The sequence below is a fragment of the Pogoniulus pusillus genome, chromosome 4 (assembly GCF_015220805.1).
Source record: "Pogoniulus pusillus isolate bPogPus1 chromosome 4, bPogPus1.pri, whole genome shotgun sequence".
Taxonomy (NCBI): domain Eukaryota; kingdom Metazoa; phylum Chordata; class Aves; order Piciformes; family Lybiidae; genus Pogoniulus; species Pogoniulus pusillus.
This window is the reverse complement of record NC_087267.1, coordinates 38,468,357-38,486,760: the sequence shown is the minus strand read 5'-3', so window position 1 is coordinate 38,486,760 and position 18,404 is coordinate 38,468,357. Positions and strand designations below refer to the sequence as shown.

At 43.0% G+C, this 18,404-nt stretch overlaps 1 protein-coding gene and 1 long non-coding RNA gene across 6 annotated transcripts in view; one reads left to right on the top strand and one right to left on the bottom strand.

Moving 5' to 3' along the window:
• Positions 1–6,995, bottom strand: part of GRM3 (glutamate metabotropic receptor 3) — a 138,119-nt gene extending 131,124 nt beyond the window's left edge. Inside the window, exon 1 of one of the 2 annotated variants that reach the window (XM_064142590.1) lies at positions 6,287–6,995. The gene's annotated coding sequence lies outside the window, so the exon portion shown is untranslated. Of the gene's footprint in view, positions 1–5,923; positions 6,042–6,286 lie in introns of those variants that run through there. The other variant, XM_064142591.1, reaches the window with a different exon arrangement.
• Positions 6,996–7,233: 238 nt separating this feature from the next.
• Positions 7,234–18,262, top strand: LOC135174918 (uncharacterized). 4 transcript variants are annotated; one of them, XR_010302146.1, is made up of 5 exons: positions 7,234–7,499; positions 7,588–7,744; positions 8,029–8,161; positions 17,526–17,667; positions 18,177–18,262. It is a non-coding gene; the product is annotated as an uncharacterized LOC135174918 (long non-coding RNA). The 4 variants fall into 4 exon arrangements; XR_010302145.1 differs by having other exon boundaries at positions 7,584–7,744; XR_010302143.1 differs by having other exon boundaries at positions 7,234–7,744.
• Positions 18,263–18,404: the final 142 nt, after the last annotated feature.

The following is an 18,404-nucleotide window of genomic DNA, read 5'->3' as shown; positions in this document are numbered from 1 at the left end:
CTCTCCTCTCCTCTCCTCTCCTCTCCTCTCCTCTCCTCTCCTCTCCTCTCCTCTCCTCTCCTCTCCTCTCCTCTCCTCTCCTCTCCTCTCCTCTCCTCTCCTCTCCTCTCCTCTCCTCTCCTCTCCTCTCCTCTCCTCTCCTCTCCTCTCCTCTCCTCTCCTCTCCTCTCCTCTCCTCTCCTCTCCTCTCCTCTCCTCTCCTCTCCTCTCCTCTCCTCTCCTCTCCTCTCCTCTCCTCTCCTCTCCTCTCCTCTCCTCTCCTCTCCTCTCCTCTCCTCTCCTCTCCTCTCCTCTCCTCTCCTCTCCTCTCCTCTCCTCTCCTCTCCTCTCCTCTCCTATTTTGTTGACAGTTCCTGCTGCCAATCTTTGTGCTTTTCCTCCAATTTTATCTCAGTCCCAACCTTTTTGTTTTTCTCCCCAGTTTTATTCTTATTTTTGTCCTTTCCTCAAGCGTTTTCATAGACTGGTAGAATCATAGACTAGTTTGCGTTGGAAGAGACCTTTACAGGTCTTCTGTTCCAACCTCCCTGGAGTGGGCAGGGGAATCTTCAAATATGTAAAGTTGTTTAACATGATGGAGGGAAAATTTCTTTGGGTTAATCTTTGGCTGACTGATTTTTCTTCCTGACATCCACATAATCAACTGCCAACATATTTCAAAGGGGAGCAGTGGGCAACATACCCAGTGCAGCCTGCAATGGGTGCTAAAGCCATTTATACTAAGTTCCAGTCATGACCATTGCCTAGCTGCTGGTGTAGAAAGTGTGACTGGAGACAGCTGAAGGACAGGTTTTAAGGGTCTGCTCCTTTTCCCAAACAGAGCTTCTCATTCTTTCTGCATCCCACTCTTCCTCTGTGACACCTGTCACAAAGACTTTCAGTTGCAGGAGCTATCTCTGCAGCACAACTCCCTGCTCACACACTTCTAACCCCTAATAAACGAGCTCTTCTCTTTTTCTCCCTGCATACTCTACCTCCCCTTCTCAGTGCCCACCCTCTCAGACATGATGCTTCTTCAGGAATACTCTACCATGATAATTCTTCTTCACATGAATGCCTTCCTTTTATCACACTAATTCTGCTAATACATTTCTGGTGTATGAATTTGCTGACTTTGCAGGCAGTCACTGAGCTATTGACTTCATTCTTTGTGTGCACTCGCTTGGGTTTCCTCTGGAATCTGAGAGTCTCTCCACTGACTTGCTAAGAGACTCCATCAATCTGCTTCTGCCTATGTATGACTGCAAGTTCCCTTTCCACTTTTTCCTAAGGTTATGTGTGTTTTGCTGATGTGTTACCTGGATGCTGATACTTGGTAAGGCTTCTTGGTCACCTAACTTATTTATATTTCTTATTACTTCAAATTACCTTGGAAATAAATTAGATTTTGACACTTTCTCTGCTAGCTCATCCTTTCTTATATCTCATGCTATTCCCTTTCATAGAGTGAGCTTGAATGGAGTCCTCTCCCTGCCTAATTTTTGAATTTGCCACTTCCATAACGTGTGCTATATTTTTTCTCTGCTCATTGGATCACAAGATGATTTCTAATCTCTTTAAGGATGGTGTCTTCTTCACTACCTTCACCTGCTTATACATTTTCTTCATTCCAAAACTGACTTACCATCCCCTTTTCCTTTCTTCAAGCTTGCATACTTCTCTAAGTGTCTTTTCTGCTCTGTCTTTCCTATGAAGCTGTTTTTTTCTCTTTATTATTCCTGTTTTGTCTCCTACAGATCTATTTTCCTCAATTATTATTTTTATTGGGTCTCCACAACATTTGTTTTCCTTTTCTATTCACTCTTCCAATGAAAAATTTCAAGGTCTCATATCATCCACCAAATGTTTGCTCCAAGTTCCCATTTCATCCATGAAAAAGTTCATAAGCCATTCCTCCTGTACACACCCTTCTTGATGAATATTTGCTATAGTTTATGTACATGGTCATTGCCCTGTATGCCTTTGGATGTATTGGGAAAGGTCATTCAAGGTCAAGCCACTTGTTAAAGTGCTCAGAAGGAAAATAAACTCAGTAAGTGGGTTAAAGGCATGGTTTGCACAGGGGCAAGACAGGATCTGGAAGAGTTGAAAAAGCTGCTGCACAACCTATTGATTTTCATGAGGACCCCATGTGTTTCTATATAAGCAGCACAATTACTAACTATGTAACTACTCCTATATTCTCAGCATAGCTATAGATAATAGCACGATAATAGTTCCAGCTACATTTTCTATTTGAGAAGGTCAATATGTGATTAAAACAATACAGTTCTATAGCCTTTTGTTGTTTATATTTTAATAGGTGCAGGGAGATTTATCCCCCTATGAAAATTCACTACAATGCTTTGGAAAGACAACTAGAAACAAGACACTGTATTCCTTGCAGTATGCTTGAAAATCTGAACATTACCAAAATAAAATGTCTGCAAGCCTCATAAGACAAAAAATAAGCCAGCAAGTTCATTTAGGTCACTCACTGAATTCTAGGCTTACCTGAAAAAAGACCTAATTCCACCACTCAGGAATAGTTAAAAACCATTTCTAACAATGAACCGTGGTTTTGTCTCAGTAGAAATACCTGACAATTGCATTAAGGCTGTTCCCAGGCATCACTGTGCCCAGGAGGAATTCATATTTTTTTGTTATTTTATTCCTGCTACTAAAATAAACTCATGATTTTCAAGCCAATATGTACTTTCATAAGATGAAGTGTGTCCCCGATTTTTCTTCCAATTTAGGGCCAGATTATCACAGTGAATGGTTGCCTTATTATGTTTATAACCAGGAAGAGTCAAGGGCAGAGATTTAGGAAGATGGTGTCAACTGAAGACTGTAGTCCTACTCTGCAGCCTTTGGAGCCCAGGTCCACCACAGCTATGCTCTGGATATTCACCATTGGGTGCAGGGGCAGGCTGGCTAATCATCTTTCTGGTCACCCCTTTTTCTTGGCTGTGGATACCCCTCCATTTCAAATGCAATCCATTCAGGGATTAAAGCACAGCATTATCGTCCACAGTAGCAGAGAGCAAGAAGACAATCTTCTCTTTCATGCTCTAACCTGGACTATGTTCTTGATTAAGCTTTAAACCAGTTATCAGTTTTATATCAAGAAGCAGAAAATAAAGACAGTTATTATCACATGATCTCCTTCACAAGAGCTTATGGGGTTTGCTGGACTTGTGTATATTACACAGAAACTGTAATGCTCTCTGATCCTGGAATGGGCCAAACATCTCTGTGTTGTTCGGTGGGTCTTGAGAGTGGTAGGATGCCTAGCATATTATCAACCAGGAAGATTCATACTAACAGGTCAATAACTACATTAAAACACACACAGCATTTTATAGGGCTTTGGAAACAGATTTTGAAAACTGAACAGAGAGTGGAGTCCTTTCGGCAGGACATAGTTGAAAAGTTCAATGGCCTCACAGACATGATTTCACATCCAGTAAAAGCTTTTGGCTGGGTTCTTAAATCACACTGATAAAGCAAGCTCTTGGTGAGTTCACACTTCATATGACCCTACTGAATTCTTGAAGGCCAATAGAGAGTTTAAGCCCAGGAGGTTCGAAGGTAAAATTTGAATATGATCACAGAATAAGTGACATTAGAACCAGGTAATTCATTCTTAGAGTATTCTATATGGGCTCTTCAAGCTTCAGAATAGAATCATAGAATCATAGAATCAACCAGGTTGGAAGAGACCTCCAAGATCATCCAGTCCAACCTATCATCCAGCCCCATTCAGTCAACTAGACCATGGCACTAAGTGCCTCAGCCAGTCTGTTCTGTATGACACTTCCACAGGAGAGTTGTGTTTGTACAAAACACCTTCTTAAAGTATGGTATATCTCATCTCCTGATATTTTCTTGATTTCCAAACTCAGGTTCATTAGTGTAACACAGACCACTGACACTATTTGTATTTATTTTCTTTTGGCTTTCCAGTCTGTTTTAGTACTTTGCTTCATGCTGCGTTAATTAAGTTATATATGTGTATATATATATATAAAGTGAATCCAGAAAGATATTTTATCCCTGCAGCTTTCTTCAGATTCACTCTTTCCATGACAAAATTAGAACCTTATTCCTAGACAAGGTGCCAACATTTTCCTAAAAAATGTTTATTTGTAGAAGCTTAAAAGTAGGTCATCAGCACAAGTAACCCAGACAAACATCAACAGCAACAGAAAAGCATCTCAGCTCTGGGACAAAAGTCTTGTTTGAATGTATGTGATACCAACACTGGTTTGTCTGGTTTAAAGTTACAGAACAGTAAAGCATTTGGTGAATTTTCCATTATGAAGGGTGTTTGATATGCAATGCAAAAGTCCAGAAATATTAAGACTAGCAGTTGATGGCATCATTCCTTAAGAAAATAAGCAAGGAGCAAAAAAATCCACAGAAATTAAATTACAAGACCTTCTAACAGAGGACAAATTAGCTTGTATTGCTCTTCAAGTAATCAGTTAACAAGGATTTGCTAGCATTGCTCTTCAAGTAATCAATTAACAAGGATTTGCATGGGTTGTTATTGATTTCACTCAAAGAGTGAATATTACAAATCCACATTTTTTTCTGTTACCCTAATTGTGGCAAAAAGTAGCATGAAGTGCAATTTCCCCCAACATATTTGAGGAAGTTACATTTTCTTGTAATATTTGCACTGATCAGCATAAGTGACAGCAGAAGTCAGAATGATTTAGGTGTATTTGAAGTAGATGTAGAAAGTAATTTTCCTAAAATATGTACTTGATCAGGAGGATTGTGTGCTCTTCAAATTATTTTCATGCATATTTAATCACTGTGAGCCATATACTTAATGCAAGCTGAAATAGGTCCCATTATCTGTCCTAGGCTGTTCCCTTTCACAGTCCTTCCAAGTGGGATTTTTTTAAAGCTGAATAAATTATTTTAAAAAATTAATTAAAATAATCTTCATCAGGTGGCATAAAGCAAAACAAAACAAAACAAAACAAAAAAAAGCCAAAGCACTCAGCAAATTCTTAGTTGGGCTCAACACAGTGTTGGTAAAGTGCCTATTTTTTCAAGAACTGATTTTGTTTTAAATCAAGATTGCTGAAATGTGAGGATGTACGTGTAGAATGATCCACAGAAACACTGTGATAACCCGTGGGACCTCAACATTCGACATGCACCTTAAATCCTACCTACAGGCTGGCATAGGGGCATCCTTTCTCACACCTGTAAGTGTATCTCAGCAGATATGTGTGCCTGACACACAGGGATGGAAGATGTGCACCCACACACACTAGTTCTGCACAGAGTTAGATAAACTCTGTCTAGGAACAAAACCAAATTCTTATGCATCTATACATATAGTGCCTCTATATGCATCTGAGCAAACAAAGGTACAGAGACACAAACAAACCCAGAGACACAGGAACATAAGCAAGGCACCTACATAAACACCAACACCTCTAGTAGCACACACACACACACACACACACACACACGTACAACTGGATGCATATGCACAGGGACAGATAGATATACAGGCATATATGAGGGACAGTTTACATTAGCTCTATCATCTCTGTTATTTTTTTAAAAAATTATAATTTTAAAAAAAATCTTCCAATTTTAGGGTCCTGGAGTCAGCCAGTCAGAGAAAAGCACTCCCAGTTTCCCTAATGTTCCCTACATCTCCCTGTCTCCCAGCAGCAGATCCAAGGAGAGATGAGCTGAAGTACCCAGCACGGCTCTTTCAGCTCCTGCCTTGACGCTTTCTATCCCAGTTTAAGGAAGGGTATAGAACAGCAAGCTCAAAATCTTCTCCCTTCACCTCTACAGCTTGCGGAAGTAGTTACACCTGGGCAACATCTGGCCACCTCTGCTTTACCCATTTCTGCCCACACACCCCTAGCTGTGGACTATAGGCGTCTCTCGGCACCCTACTTGCCGTCTGCAGGTGTGAAAGTCTTTCTTCCCGGCTCACTTCGTCCGTTTCTCCCGCTTCTCCTGGCCCTTGAATCCCGTCATCGAACCTCTTTGCAAACCGCCACTCCAAACTTTTCACGGGCTACACAGCCCGCAGTCCCCCGGGAAGCGGCTGCATCTCCTTGGGAAGAAAGGATGGGGGGGGGTGCGCCTTGTAGGGACCCAAGATGCCAGGATAAAGGCTTCAGGGTGTGGGATATGAAAAAGGAGATGAAAAGACTAGGATTAGGACTGCAGGGGTGTGAGGACCGGGATGCACGAATCCGAGACGCAGGATGCGGGATGCAGGGACCAGGACGCGGAAAGGCAGTGCCCAGCTGCTTACCGTGCAACGAAGGTAGGTCCCAGAGAGGGTGTCCAGCTGCTCCCGGGCATCGCGGGCCTCTCGATATCCTCCTTAAAAATCCACTGGGGAGTCTCACTCCTCAAAGTTGCGTGAGCTGCTCCCTCTGGGAACAGTTAAGCTTTGTCCCCCCCTCCTTGGACCGGCTCCCGATGGAAACTCATCAAGGTCTCCTAAGCGGTCAGAGGTAAGGCTGGGAGAGAGGAGGCGAAGCGAGCAGCGGAAGGCAAAGCCCGCGATCACTCAGCAGTGATCCCCTTCTCTTGCCTTCTCCTCTGGAGCACCCTCTTCCCGCGCCTCTGAGCAACTTTGTCTCTCCTCGGCCAGGCAGCGCCTGGTACCAGAGCTGTTAACTGGGGTTCCCCTTCGCAGCCTGGCATCTTTCTAGATTTCCTCTCCTTTCTGGGCAAAGGGGCTTGGTGCAAAGATTTAAATTAGGAGGCAACCTAGAGTTGCAAAGGCGAGGAGCTAGAGCTGGCTGGCATTTGCAGGCTGCCGCTCTAGGCACTCAGGGCGTGAGGCAGCTCTGCAGCTGGCAGAGCCTTATTCACACCATATTTTCACTGACAACCTTTCCAGGTCTAACTTTGAAGCTGGCTACTGCTATTGGCACGGCCGGGAGTGGGGCTGTGGCAGGGAGCGGGGCGAGCCTCTGTCCCCACGCTGCAGAGCTCCCCGCGGCTGTTTAACTGCGCTGGCAGCGCGGGCAGGAGCGCAGCTCGGTCCCAGGGGGAGGACACGGAGGGAGGAGGGGGAACGGGACACGGGGACGCTGCTGTCGCTTGGCAACTCCGAATCCCTGCCCCGAGCATCCCTCCCCTAGTGCCCTGATTGGATGGGGCAGGAGAGGCGGTGGGGGAAGGAGGTGGGAGACGGCGGAGACGCGCCCTCCGAGGATGCTGCGCTCTGGCGCTGAGACTTGTCGCATCCTCAAAAAGCTGGGAGCGGGCAGGGAGGGCTGGGAGCAGACGGGAGAGCCGAGGCAGTTCAGGGGGGGGGGTGTATCACCGCCCTCCTGCCTTCTCTCTTCCAGCTGGCTTGATAAATTTGCTTCTGCTCTGCATCTCCAGGGGAAATAATGTATTTGTGGATAGATAGGCGGGTAGGTAGGTAGATAAATAGATGGAATGAGAGACAGAGACACAGATAGACAGAAAATAGAAAAAAAAAAATCTCTATTTATATACAGATATATGTAAGAAAAACATATTCTATATATGCTTTTTTGTATGCCTTATATTCTTTATCTCTTTATATCCTAACTCTTTCATATTGGAAGACAGGGGACAGATCACTCCAGAGTGCAGCAAAGCTGGATGCAAAAGGAAAAAAAGAAAGGTATATTCTGTGTTACGTATGTCTGAAAAAAAACCCAACAAAACATCTTCTGGAGGGTTAACAAGAGGCCATGGTCCTAAAGAGAGAATTAAGCACCATGAGGTGAGTGAGCCGTAACTGTCATTGAGGGTGGATATGCTCAGAGAGGGTGAGCTTAAGCCTTGCTGCATGGGGCAGTGCCGTATTACACGTGGCTTCACTGCTCATTCTCTGCTATGGGGAACAGTGAGCAGCTGCTTCCTTCTGCTTGAGTGTAGTATGGAGAGGGTAATATCCCACCTCCTCCCTTTCTGTCACATCTCCATTTGGGACACTGTGAATTTTTCACCTCTGACTGATTTTTCACCATCATCCGTTTATTCCTGAATGCTTTCCCCCACCTTCAGACTCGTCCCCAGCCCAGCTCCTCACTTGCACACCATCAGTGCTCGGGTAAAGCAAGGAAGGAGACACTGCAGTCAGGAGCTGCAATCCAGCAACTCACATGAGACCACTATGATTTCAGCAGCCGTGCTTCTGGTAAGGAATTAAGCCAAAGTAAAATTAATTAATTAAATAAATAATAATAAAAACCAACAAAAAAAGATATCTGTTTCTCTGTTTCAATACTTTATATTAAAGTATTTGACATCTGCTTGCTTTTGTGACCTACTCATTACATTTGAGCTACTTGGCTAATTTTATAAGTTTTTTTATTGGAAGTCAAGAATATTGCTAAGATGTGCATGTTAAACAGCTTCATTAAGTTAAACAGGGAGGAAAACGTAGAATCCAGTTCCTCACAGCTTTACCCTACTGTAAAAGGGGTTTAGACACACATTCAACATTGCAGTAACATTAGAGTAAACTAGAATTAATAGGAAATCAATCTTATGTCTTTTAAATCATAGCAAATTTGACAAAGAAGTCTGGGATACTTTTTGTCATGGTCTTGCAAAGCTGATTCCAGGAAAGACTAATAGAAGGAAGCATCTGATTCTACCTTGCCTTGCACACAGCAGTCATGACTCAAAATCCATATTAGTTTTTTGGTTGGCTTGAATATGAAACCCATTGTGTAAGAAATTGGTCACCACAGACACCAAGTGAAATTTAGCTGAGACATATTGTATGGTTTGCAGCATGTCACTCAGAGGCAAGGAGGTGACCTGGTCATTCATGTCTTTGCTTTGAGCAGTATGCTTGGCACTGATGGTTAGCTCATTTTTCCATGGCTGCTGCTGTATGATGCCTGATAATGGTCCACAATACTGCTGCTAATGGTGTTTACATATGATTTATGGCTACTGAGAAGCAGGGGAACAAACCTGACTAGCTGACCAAGTTGTAGGTGAAAGCACAATGGTTTCAATCCCTCTTTATGCCAGCACACTTCCTCAGCTGGTTGTCTAGCATAATGGGGTCTCATTTTAGCCCCAGGAGAGTTCACCCCCCCAAATCTTTCCAAAGCAGGATTCTGGAGACCTTATTTTAGTGCTTGTCTGCCAGAATTATCTTTATTTTTGTCGGGACAATAGCTGTGCCTCAATTTGCTTTTGGAACAGAACACACTGCATCCAGAGGATGTTATGAAGATGCAGTCCTCTGCTGAGCATGGGTTTTCTGACAGTCAGATTCTGAGACTTATGGGTACACACAGTGATGCTATGCAGGACAATCCAAAGATCTCAGTGAAGCTCTGTACTAAGCTTCATCTGAGTATTAGCAAGCAAATGACTGATTTCAGGCTAAATTGTGCACCTTACACTACACTTGATTGCAGGCACACCCATGCTTAGACACAATATGAGTTCTGCCAGGGGACAGCTTTGAGAAAATCACAGACCTCAATGTTTTTGACCTGGATCTAAAGAAGGAATCTTAAGATGGGAAACATTTATTTATTTGTTTATTGAAATCTCTGATACAGAGATCTTAAAAGAGTATTAAAATTTTCTAAAATAAGACTATTTTGCTTTCACAGATTATCTGTCAGTGAAGTAGCAGCTAGAGCTAGTGAAAAGGCAGATTCTTTTCCAATTGAGTTCTCCAATTTCACCAAATCAAGTTTCTGGAAAGCTTTGATGAGCAGAGTTTGTTATTACAAAATTAATGAATGTGATTAATTAACAGGCTGGTCACCCCAAATAAACAAATATTTAGCCTTTTCTTACATGAAATTTCACAGTATCATCAAGGTTGGAAGAGACCTCATAGATCATCAAGTCCAACCCTTCACCACAGAGCTCAAGGCTAGACCATGGCACCAAGTGCCACGTCCAATCCTGCCTTGAACAGCCCCAGGGACGGCGACTCCACCACCTCCCTGGGCAGCCCATTCCAGTGTCCAATGACTCTCTCAGTGAAGAACTTTCTCCTCACCTCCAGCCTAAATCTCCCCTGGCGCAGCCTGAGGCTGTGTCCTCTTGTTCTGGTGCTGGCCACCTGAGAGAAGAGAGCAACCTCCTCCTGGCCACAACCACCCTTCAGGTAGTTGTAGACAGCTGTGTAGAAGCACAAGCTTCGAGTTTGTACATGTGGTAGCTCTCTGGTTTTACATTTGGTGGTAAGATATTGTTTCAGCAGAACACTTTGTAGGGTTCCCTAACTTATAAAAAGCTGGTTTGAGACACATTCAAGTTATTTGCTGATTAAAGCCTGAAGCTCTGCTTTAGAAAAATTGCAAGTGTGCATTCTACAGCCAGTGAGTGATCTATGAATTTGGCCCAACCTGCCTGAATAATTCATGAGGCCTGTGATCTTTCCTCCTTTTCTGGGGACCTCACAGAAAATGGTCAGGGAATAGGGCCATGGATCAATGATTTTTTTTCTAGCAGATTGCTCCCTGCCACCTGACTTCCAACAGCTCTGCAGACGCTTCTTTTGTCTGTGACTGGGCATAATCTCCTTCTGCAGCAGTTGTCCTGAGCTAAGAGTTATGGTCATTGCCAGAGGATCACACCTGACATATAGCTGTGCCTAGAATTGACATCATATTCTCCTGGGAGTCTCCCAGTTTCAGAGTGTAAAACAACAGTTGGATGGAACAGGAGGGATACTTTTCCATTTTTGGGTAACCACAGATGTCTAGATGTGCCTTCAGAACACTGTGGTCATGGCATTTTCCACCATTGGAGGTACAAAGGGAAGAAGTTCATAGTGGCTGATACAGAGATCTACAAAGCCACATCTGTACCTGACATCTGCAGATGACATAGACATATGCCAAAGGAACGGTCCAACAGCACAAGGCTTTCAGAGGGACATGTGCATCTATCTGCTAATTCTTAGGGGAGAACCACATCTATAAGAAGCAGAAAAGGTGTCACTCTGTCATCCTCAAAGGCTTCATGGCTTCCCATGGAAAATGATACATTTTTGTGGTGGGTTGACCCTGTCTGAATGCCAGGTGCCCACCATAGCTGCTTTGTCACTCCACGTGCTCAGATGGACAGAGGAGAGAAAATGGGTTAAGAGAGAGGTCTAGATAAGGACAAGGGAAATCACTCACTGATTGCTATTGGGAGAAAACCAGAATTGACTTGAGGACAAAAAGTTTAACTTACTAGCAATTAAATCAGAACAGGATAAAGAGAACAAAAATAAAATATTAAAGTTTCCCTCTACACCTTCCTTCTTCCTGTCCTCAACTTTACTGCCAATTTTATCTACTTCCTCCCCTGCAGCAGCTCATGGCAACAGGAAATGGTCACTGGGTCAGTTCTTCACACATTTTTTCTGCCACTCCTTCCTCCTCAGTAGGAGGACTCCTCATACTTTTTCCCTGCTCCACTATGGAGTTCCTCCCATCGGAGAATGTCCACCAGGAAATTCTCCAGCATGCTCTGTTCTTATGGTTACAGTTCTCCATGAACTTTTCCAGTGTTTGTGCTGGAGCATACTTAAGATATTTACAGCTCAGTAAACTGCTGAGCCAGAGGTGGTATCTATGAATAGAATCACAGCATGGTTAAGGTTGAAGAGGACCTTTAAAAGTCATCTAGTTCAACCCCCATCATGGAATAAGCAGGGACATCTTCAGCTAGATCATGTTACTCAGAGCCTCTTCTAACATGTCTTTGAATGTTTCCAGGGATGGGGCTTCTACCACCTGTCCAAGCAACCTGTTTCAGTGTCTCATCATCCTCATTGTGAAAAATCTATTCCTTATGTCTGTTCTAAATTCAAGCCTAAATTTACCTTCTTTTAGTTTAAAACCATTGCCCCTTTTCCTATCGCAACAGACCCTGATAGTCTCTCTCCATCTCTGTGTGCTAGGGTGTATCAAAAGAAACATAACTAGCAGGAGGAAGGAGGTGAATCTCCCCCTCCTACTTTGATCTTGTGAGACCCCACCTTGAGCACTACATCCAGTCCCCAACACAAGAAGGACATGGAACTGCTGGAGTGGGTCCAGAGGAGGGCCAGGAAGATGAGCAGAGGGCTGGGGAACCTCCCCTGTGGGGACAGGCTGTGAGAGTTGCAGTTGTGCTCAGGCATTTCTTGGACAGTCTGAACCTTTGATAGCCACAAAGACAGCAGAATCTCACTACAAGACTCAACACAACCAAATCCCTGGGCTTCATGTGGTATTGTACGGCACATGGAAGGAAGAGAGTATTCAACACTGTAGCTGCAGCAACATTTGTCTACACTTCCCATCACTATCAGTGTTTCTATGCACCCTTCGTCCTCATCTCTCCTTTCTCCAGATGTCTTTCCCACTTTCTTTCAAAGAATTTCCATCTGATTTTCTCAACTTTTCCCCTTTTACTCTTTAGACTGTTGGCTGCCTGCTCATGCTCATTGGCTACATCTACATTCAGCCCAAGGTTTTATTCCTCCTTCTGAGAAAAAAGACCTCTTTCCATGGAAAAATCCTAGCAGCTGTTGTTCATCTTCATCAGTTACAACAGGGGAAAAGGTCTGCCTTCACTGTGGGAACCAGCTGCCCTTGTTCCACCTCTGTTTCCTTCTCAGAAATCAGGTTTCCCAACATACTGCTGGGGACACACATGACACCCAGCTGTTGTCCAAGTTGGGGTCCCTCACAAGAATACATAAGAATACATGAACATTCAAGGCTCCCTGTGGGTCCCTGACAGCTATACAAATACACACACTCCTCTTGCACCCCACAACCCTTCCCTAGCCAAAATCCTACCACAGTTTGTGCAGGTGCAGGGGTAAGCCAGAACAGAGGCTCTGCCTAATGTATGCCTGATATGTGCAGCACACTCTGAACCACTTCCAGTTTCCATGGCTCATTACACTGGAGTAAACATCCACCATCAATCTACATTTTCTCTTTTAATCCTCCCCTAAGTCTGTGATACAAGAGGTGGTATTTGTCTTCTGAGGGGACAGTATTTTTTCCCAGAAGGACCAAGATCCTTACTTAGAAGGGATCTGACTGCAGATTCCAGTCTCTGCCATACTCTTTAAATTAATACAAGCAGATGACCCCATTTCACAAAATCCTGACTGCTATCTTTTCCTACCATGTGAACATCAGATACTGGAATCACCTAACACATATTTTGCTTATGACATAAGTCACCTTTACTTTTCTGTACATTATTATTATCTTTATTAGTATTTCAGCCGCTAGCAATCTGGCTTCTTCAAATTACTCCTCCTTCCTCCCCTGAAAATCCCCTAACAACATTTCTTCTCCTTTGAAACACTCTGTCTCTTCCCCCACATCTCTTCTCTGTATGAATTACTGCATTTACATATTTTGTTTAAGGTGCTTAGGAATTATTGACAAGTTTGCTTTGCCCCAGGGGGTTAGGAGAAGCAGTCAAGTTGTGAGCCACTTAAAGCATTGACTGGCTGCTAAAAGGGATTGCTTGTGCCTCTGAATTAGGGCACAGCCTAAGAAAAGTAGTACAGTGCTGGTGGGTCTGTGGCACATAGAAGATCCATTTCCTTTATAATCCTATCATATCTGTGACCTGCTGCATACAGAGCAAGGCAAAAAAATATACACTTTCACATTAGCTCAAAATGTAGGCTTCCTGTGAAATAAATTTACTCACAGTCTCTATGCTACTGCTTTGCAAGCCTAAACCCCCTGGTTTTTTTCATGTCATTGTGTGTATTTCAGACTTTCTTCACACTGCGAATCCATCTGGATACACTACTGTCTAAATGTCCTGCTGAGATTATGCTTTGCCACTAGTTAAAAATGAATAGCTAATGTTATAAAGAGGAAGTTTATTGTGTTTGTGTGTTGAAATATATTCTGGATGTTATCTCAGCTGGGATTTTTATTGATTGTGGAGTTTGTTTGGTTTTGTTTGCTTTTCTTTTTGGTTGTTGTTGGTGGTGGGGGGCTGGGGTTTTTTTGGTTTGTTTCATTTGGGTTTGGGTTTTGGGTTTTTTTGTATTGGCTTTTTTTCCCCCCAGTCATTTAATTTTACTATCACTCCTGAAAGGAATAGTGAGTTCAGAGTTAGAAAGCTGAAATAAAAGAAATCAAGTTCCTGGAAACGAGACCAGAGAGAAAAAAGAAGTTAAAAAGAGCAAACCAGTTACAAGCTAAGGATCACAACTTTCCCTTGCAAAGACAAACCATTTTCCAATGAGGAAGTGATACCTGTGTTTGAATGAAACACTACTAGAACTGAATATAATTGAGCAGGTGGTGACAAAAATATCACTTGGACAATTTTAAAACCCTATGTTGAATGCCTCTTTTTGTTTTCCCTCCTCCAAATCTCTTCTCTCTAAAAAAAAGTATTGAGGAAATAGAGGCAAATGAAGACAGTTGTATGTTTTCCTTCAGATCGTTCCATTTAAATTGCACACCCCTAAATGTGGTTAAGAGAATAACAAGGTTGCAAAGTAATCGAGTTTTAGGAAATATGGGAACCAACAGTGACAGTGGGATCTTAATTCAGCTCCCTTGTGCATGTGAAAGTTGATACACTCTTTAATTGGTTTAATACCATCTTTTTCAGAAAATCCTGACACATTCAGCACCCTAAAGAAATAAGACTTTTCCAATAGTTTTAGTCTTCTGTGCTGCTCAGTGACTCTGCCTTGTGTACTGTGCACTATTCTCACCCTGCTTCACAGACAGAATGGTCCATTTCTGCTGCAGAAAAGCCTTCAAGTGTTTTGCAAACTTCCCCCCTACCCCAGTGTTAACTTTTTTCCTTCCTCTACCCCCTCCCCGCTCCCCCATTTCATGCTACTACATTCTCAAGGTGAGGGCTGCTATTGTTTCTATAAATATATTAATGGCAAGAGAACAGGCAAAGAGATGTTGAGGTGCTGGAACGTGTCCAGAGAAGGGCAACAAAGCTGTTGAAGGGCCTGGAACACAAACCCTATGAGGAGAGGCTGAGGGAGCTGGGGGTGTTTAGCCTGGAGAAGAGGAGGCTCAGGGGGGACCTCATTGCTGTCTACAACTACCTGAAGGGAGGTTGTATTCAGGTGGGGGTTGGTCTCTTCTCCCAGGCAACCAGCAACAGAACAAGGGGACAGAGTCTCAAGTTGTGCTGGAGGAGGTCTAGGCTGGATGTTAGGAGGAAGTTGTTGCCAGAGAGAGTGATTGGCATTGGAATGGGCTGCCCAGGGAGGTGGTGGAGTCACTGTCCCTGGAGGTATTCAAGCAAAGCCTGGATGAGGCATTTAGTGCCATGGTGTAGTTGATTGGACAGAGCTGGGTGCTAGGTTGGACTGGATGATCTTGGAGGTCTCTTCCAACCTGGCTGATTCTATGATTCTGTGATTCTATGATGTTAACAAGTGTGGGCAGGCCAGGGTCCGTAGACTCAGTGGTTCCAGGTTCTTTGTCCTCTTTCCTGCAGTTGCTTCTTGTCAAAACAGAAGGAGGGAGAGCAGAAAAACATGTCTGGGCAAGCCAGGACTTGTGTAAGCCTATTTTGGCCTGCTTAGGCCTACCACCACAACCTTGAAAAAATGGCTCCTAATGTCCAGCCTAGACTTTCCCCAGCACAACTTGAGACTGTGTCCCCTTGTTCTGTTGCTGGTTGCCTGGCAGAAGAGACCAACCTCCACCTGGCTACAACCTCCCTTCAGGTAGTTGTAGACAGCAATGAGGTCATCCCTGAGCCTCCTCTTTTCTGGGCTAAACACCCCCAGCTCCCTCAGCCTCTCCTCATAGGGTTTGTGTTCCAGGCCCCTCACCAGCTTTGTTGCCCTTCTCTGGACGGACACATTCCAGCACCTCAACTTCTCTCTTGAACTGAGGAGCCCAGAACTGGACACAGCACTCAAGGTGTGGCCTGACCAGTGCTGAATACAGGGGCAGAATAACCTCCCTTGTCCTACTGGCCACACTGTTCCTGATGCAGGCCAGGATGCCATTGGCTCTCTTGGCCATCTGGGCACACTGCTGGATCATCTTCAGCTACTGTCTACCAGTACCCCCCGGTCCCTTTCCTCCTGGCTGCTCTCCAGCCACTCAGTAGCACTGTTTGGGGTTGTTGTGGCCAAAGTGTAGAACCCTGCACTTGGCCTCATTAAATCTCACCCCATTGGCCTCTGCCCACCCATCCAGCCTGTCTAGGTCTTGGAGTTCTAACAAATTTCAATGATTTACTATTAAATAATGAAGAGATTTTGGGTTGACATACCAATTAACATCAACAAGGTAATGATCATACATTATCCAATGCTTATTGAAACCATCATTACAAAGCCAATATAATGAATCCTGTGAGATGTCAGGGGAGCAGGTGATTTGCTCTTTTATTGGACTCTGCCTCTTACAGGCTTTTTATTAAATAGATATTATTTTCAAATTTCATAAGGACATATCTCTGTGGGTCTTTCCTGCTTACTTCCTTTATCAGGGAAGGTTAAATTCACCTGCAGATAGTTGGTAGAGAAGGTGAACTTTGTTCAGATTTCCTACCAGAGAAGGCTGCCAGTGTTGACTCTTATGTCGCCATAAGCTTCAAGCTATGTATCAATAGTAGACAATCTGACTGCAGTTACACCACAGGTATTCTGAGCAGGGATAGATTGCTAAGAAAAGCATTATGGGGTTACATCAGATACATATCCAGCACAGTATTGGTGTGTTTAGAAGACATGAAAACTTGACAAAGCAGAATTTTTTTCTCTTGATGGACCACTTATGGCTTCCAGTGACCTGCGCTTTAGGGACTTTGATCTTCTTTTGATTCTATTGCTCTGTTTGCCTTTACAAAACCCTGCTCTGGGGAATTCCCTCTAAATTAGATGCTGTGTGAAAAACACTTCCATTTTTTATTTCTTTTTCATTTTAAGGCTGCCTTGGTGAGAGCCTTGATTTACTGCATTCTGAGAAACCACAAATACATTTTCCTTCCTCATCCTCTTCACACCGTTCATGGTTTTAGATGTTTGCCATATACTTCCTCTGCAAAAAAGTCGGACAGTTCTGCCTTGATTAGTTTTCCTCTTTCATGGTTTGCCTTTGACCACATTTTTTCCCTTTTCTATTCTCTTTTCAGTTTCATAGTGCTTTTTCTAGTTTCACAGTGCCTGAGACCACCGTTTAGAGCCCTCAAAGTGTGGGAGAAATAATGATGATACTGGTTTTATGGTTTTTGGGTTTTCTTTTCTGTTCCTTCCTAATAATTTCTAACATTTTCTTCACCATCTTGACAAGCAAATGGATGTTTTCAGAGAACTATGCTGAACAGTAAAATTTGAAGTCCATTATATCATGTTCATAGCTTGAGCTATTCTTTTCTCATCTGCAGTGTTTCGCATTCGCCAACAGCGACTTTCATCTGCAATTTTATTGTTCAGTCAATATTGTGAGATCTTTTTGTGCCTTGTAGAGCTGTAAGACTTACTGCTTTACTATTCTGAACATCTCTCTATATGTCTCATTAATCAATAATTTTCCAGATCTTTCCACATTATGTTACCAATGTAGGTCCCAGAAGAGACATTTAGGGAGTTCTGGAAGGGTCATCCTTGGCAAAGAAAATTGAAATCTCTACCCTTTGCTTCCTCATCTCCAGACACCTTCTGCCTCCTCTTGTCTTTGTTAGATTTTGATGAGAATCTTTTATGAGGTAAGTTGTCAAAAATGTTGCAAAGATCCAAATATAGGTCACCTCTATCTCTTTGTTTATGGACTCCAAGGTGTTTTTTGCAGCCACATCAAGAATACAGATTCCCCCCCCCCCCCACATATTAGTTAACGTAATTTCTTGTCATAGTTTTCTTAGCAATTTTCTGGTATGATAGATATTTATTTGTCTGCATTTCTCCAAATCACCTCCAAAACACTTTTAAACAACACCTGACACGTTCTATTCCTCTGATAACAGGGTTGAGTCAAGAAATAGGTCAGACAGCACAGGCAGTAGGTCAGCAGTTTCGTACCTGGATCCCTTTAACACTTGGGTCTGGCAATTTTTTATTGCTCATTTTATCATTCCTTTATATATCCCTGCTCTTGAGAACGAGATTTGAGACAGTTCCTCAGACTTGTCACCTGTAAAGAAAGGCTTTAGTGAACACTGATGTAAAAAAATAATTTGTGTTTTTTGTGTCTTTGTGGTTTTTTTTTCTGTTACAGCTTTTTCAGTGCTTCTGTACCTGGACTACTTACTGACTCCTGGCAGATTTCCTCTGATGCAATAAAGAAAAGAAAAAAATATCCAATTTGCCTTAATGCTTTTTTTTTCTTTGCATGTTACACTTTGATTTTTTTTTTTCTGTTTAATGTCTGACATTGAAGATTTTACACATCATAAAGCAATTGCTTAAATCCTATCTCTAAGGCTAAATGATAAGTCCACTGCAG